The sequence below is a fragment of the Takifugu flavidus genome, unplaced genomic scaffold (assembly GCF_003711565.1).
Source record: "Takifugu flavidus isolate HTHZ2018 unplaced genomic scaffold, ASM371156v2 ctg813, whole genome shotgun sequence".
Lineage (NCBI taxonomy): Eukaryota > Metazoa > Chordata > Actinopteri > Tetraodontiformes > Tetraodontidae > Takifugu > Takifugu flavidus.
Genome location: NW_026622423.1, coordinates 3,519 through 7,512, shown reverse-complemented (window position 1 = coordinate 7,512; position 3,994 = coordinate 3,519). Strand labels below are relative to the sequence as shown.

The window sequence follows — 3,994 nt, the reverse complement described above, 5'->3', positions numbered from 1 at the left end:
AACTGCGCCTGAAAATGAAGCAGAAGCAATAAAACCCAACACCAGCGAAGCTTTCGAAGAATCTCAGATATTGATGAAAAATTCTGGAAATCATGATGGAGAGATATTTTTCTCATGGCTCAAATTCCACAGCTATTAAGTGATTAAATGGATTTAATGGTGATATTCTGGAGTCCACAATTTCAGGTGAAGTTACACTGGGGAACAATTTGAAAATATCCTGTTGAAATTATTCTAAATTATTCTGATTAAAAATAAAATTGGCACGCTGATTCCAAAATTACAGTCATTTTCCCCCCAGCCCGTCAAGTTTTGAAAGCTTCTCCTCCAGATCAGCAAATTCCCCTAATGAGCTGGAGTCAGACTGGCCAGCTGATGACAACTGGATCAGCTCCGTTGGTGCCGTCACCATTAAGAGGTGTGTGCCCCCCAAAAGGTCAGTACTGTCAATATCCTATAGGGACACTTTGAACCAGAGGGGATCCTATAGATCAAAAAGTTGACCCAGTTTGATTCCGCACCCAAAAACGAACATCTGTCAGACGAACTCCAGTTGTTTCCCAGTATTTCAGTTCAAACGTGGACCAAATTGTTCTGAAGAGAGGCGCTTGTGCTGGATATGACGCGATCCAACCACAAACACGTGACGTGTAGAGGAAAGAAGCGAAGTGAAAGTTCTCAACTTCGGGCTCCATCCTGAGTGACCGAGCCCTGATGGAAAACCTCTAATATTCAGGTAGCATTTGGTTCTTTCACTGCTGTCGTCTCGAATCAATGTTCCGCTGCGAGATGCGGCTTAATAACTGCGTGTTCGCAATGAGCGTGCGCGTGTTTCGGACGCACATTGCGGCTGGTCGACGGGAATGTTGTGACGGATGATCAAACTTTGTAGCGTGTTTCCTCTAACTGCGTTTTCCGCTAACCCTGAGCCAACATTTTAGAGGTTGAGGAAGCACATTTTAATACTCACAATAAGTCGACAATATTATTTGCAGTTAGTGGAAAAATCCACGGAAAGAGGGACACAAACGCGACAGTTTTAGCCTCCTCTCTTTGTCCCTCCACCAGGGGGACAATCAATCCTTTATTTAAAAAGGAGAGTATGGAAAGAGGGAGAGATCAAGGCATTCCATTTTATTGTTTTAACAACTGGTCTTTGTGGAATATAATTGGTTGGTTGTTTTGATATTTTTGGTCCTGTACATGTGGTCAGATCAATCAGTCTGAGCAGAATTGGGTGTTTTTTTTGCCCTTTGCTGTGTGTCATCTATTCTATTCAGCATGTTGGGTTGCTTGACTTCTGTTGGGTTGTGGCAACTTGATCATCACTTCTGAGATATTGACACACCTTTTTCCTGAGGCTGGCTCCAATGCTGCCAACACACCTGGCCATGGATATGGTGGGACTTCTGTGATGAGTGGTGGTGGGGGGGGACAAGCTCTGCTCCAAAACAAGCTTGCTAGATATGTTTGGGATCTCCTCCGCCACAACCACCAGCTGCAACTAGTAGCTGTGCACGCCATGCAGAGTTTTGACCTCTAGGTCAGGCTACAAATGTTTTTTCCAGCACCATCATGTGTTCGTGAGAAACATGATGCACCTGATCAAAAAAGCTGCTTGTAATCTGACAGACGAGCCATGATGAGATGTCAAGGTGCGTTGTTGAAAATGAAGATCCTCTTCTTGGAATCCTGTCTGAGATGACAGAAGATGATGCTGCATTTGACCCACTTTGATGATGTGATGACGTATTTCTGTTTAGTTTTGAATGCATTCTCATCTTATTTGTTGAATTTAATGTTGAGAACTGACATCTTGAAAGAATTTAGGTTTTCTTGTAAACCATAACCAGATAAAAATGATTTAATTTGTATTTGTGTGCGTCCGTCTGATGCCACCGCACCTTTTGAAACACCCAGGAGAAACATTTTTCCACAACTATTTTATATTTAACATGGTGTAAACTTTTAAGATGTCCCAAAACTTTTTTCCAATATATATGTGGCCTGTATGATGTACAGGGTGACATCATATAATAGATTTTGATGTGAATGAGCCGACAATACGTCATTGGACAGACCTCTGCTTGTCTTCATGCTGAGAATCATGTTCTTTAATCTTCTTTTCTGTGTCAGCAGACTGTTCCTGCTTAACCGTTTAGACTCACATTTAAAAATGAGCGAATGTGTGATGGAAGAGGAAGAGAGAGCAGAGTCCGTAGTTTCCAGCTGTGTGTCCATGAAGAGCGACAGGTCCAAAGACGACCCTGAAAACTTCAGTATTGGACCTCAAGGCTCACCTTTAAAGTAAGGTTTTCTGAACCACATAACTCTGCCTTAGAACATTTCACAACCATACAAAACATCATTTTGTGGGTATTAGCCTCCACTATCGTGAAAAATGAAATTCATCAGCTCTTTAAAATGAAACGGTGCACAGTCCTTTCACCATGTTGGCCTGTGGAAAACCAGTGTTGTCGGCCCGATGGACCAGCGTCCCCGTCGTTGCCGGACCACCGTTGGCCACCAGTTGGGTTTTGGGATCAAAGTGGGGGCGTTTCCTGTATCCGGTTCTCCTCACGGATCCATGACTACAACATGTTGCTGCAAGTGCAGAGACGTTTGCTCTGGAAAGAACTTTAGAGCACATTCAGTGCTGCAGGATGAGGGGCTGGAAAAGGTGCCAGTTCTTTTCTCACTGCAGGGAACAGTTAAAAAAGCAGCTTAAACTCTGAAAACATGAAAATATACAGAGACATCATTGATTTATTGATTCAGTTGTTATCCAGAATGGATTAGAAATGTTCCTGTTTGATAAAAATGCAGTGAATTGGGATTATTGAACTCCAACCTCTACAGATTATTTACCTTCATCACAGTCTCATCACTATTTCTGATGTTTCCTCAGGATGGACGAGGACAGAGCAGAGTCCACAGTGCCCAGCTGTGTGTCCCTGAAGAGTGACCAGTCCAAAGGTGGTTATAAAGACTTCAGAAGTTCAGAGAAATGTAAGAAAACTAAAGCGTGATGATGTGTTTGTGTGGCAGCTGTTAGTCACATTAACAGCAGCAGGTTGTGAGTTTTTATTGGAGATGTTTAACACTTAAACCTCAGACAGTCATATAGTTACAGACTTAATGTGAATATTGTTGATTAGAAACAAGAATCAGTTTAAACTGAAAGATGAATTCAGACATAAATGCTGGAACAATATTGAGTCTTGATCAGGTTCTTTCATCCTATAAATCAAAGAACTAATAGAGATGTGTTTCATAGTGAGAGGGGGAGCACATCCTATCAAACTGGGACCAGTCAGCTCCACCAGAGAGTCCCTTGTTCACAATCTGGAAGCAGATCTGGAGATGCTGAAATGAAGCCCAAACAAAGTAAAACTGTTCAATATGAGATTTAATTGTGATGTCATGAATTTGTAGTTGTGTTGATGATTTATTATAGATGGAAATCATTGGTTTACTTATGTTCAGGAAGTGATCTGCAGGAGGTGATAGAAGGTCATAAGATGAGTCTGAAGAGAAGATGTGAACATGTGACTGAAGGAACTCATGAAGCAGGAAGTGGAACCCTGCTGAACAAGATCTACACTGAGCTCTACATCACTGAGGGACAAAGTGAGGAGGTGGACACACAACATGAGGTGAGACAGCTTGAGAGAACCTCCAAGAAGAACATCCAGGACACTCCAATCAAGTGCCAGGACATCTTCAAAGTCTTATCTGAGCAACAGAGACACATCAGAGTGGTTCTGACCAACGGTGTCGCCGGCGTTGGAAAAACCTTCTCAGTGCAGAAGTTCAGTCTGGACTGGGCAGAAGGTTTGGAGAACCAAGACATCAGTCTGGTGCTTCCGCTCTCATGCAGGGAGCTGAACTTGATCAGAGATGAGCAGCACAGTCTTCTCTCACTGCTTCATGTTTTCCATCCAACATTACAGAAGATCAGAGCAGAAGATCTGACTGTCTGGAAACTTCTGTT

At 42.6% G+C, this 3,994-nt stretch overlaps 1 long non-coding RNA gene across 1 annotated transcript; it reads left to right on the top strand.

The window, feature by feature from the left end:
* The first annotated feature begins 435 nt into the window (after positions 1-435).
* On the top strand, positions 436-3,015 carry LOC130521236 (uncharacterized). Its single transcript, XR_008949237.1, has 3 exons — positions 436-736; positions 2,140-2,307; positions 2,909-3,015. It is a non-coding gene; the product is annotated as an uncharacterized LOC130521236 (long non-coding RNA).
* Positions 3,016-3,994: the final 979 nt, after the last annotated feature.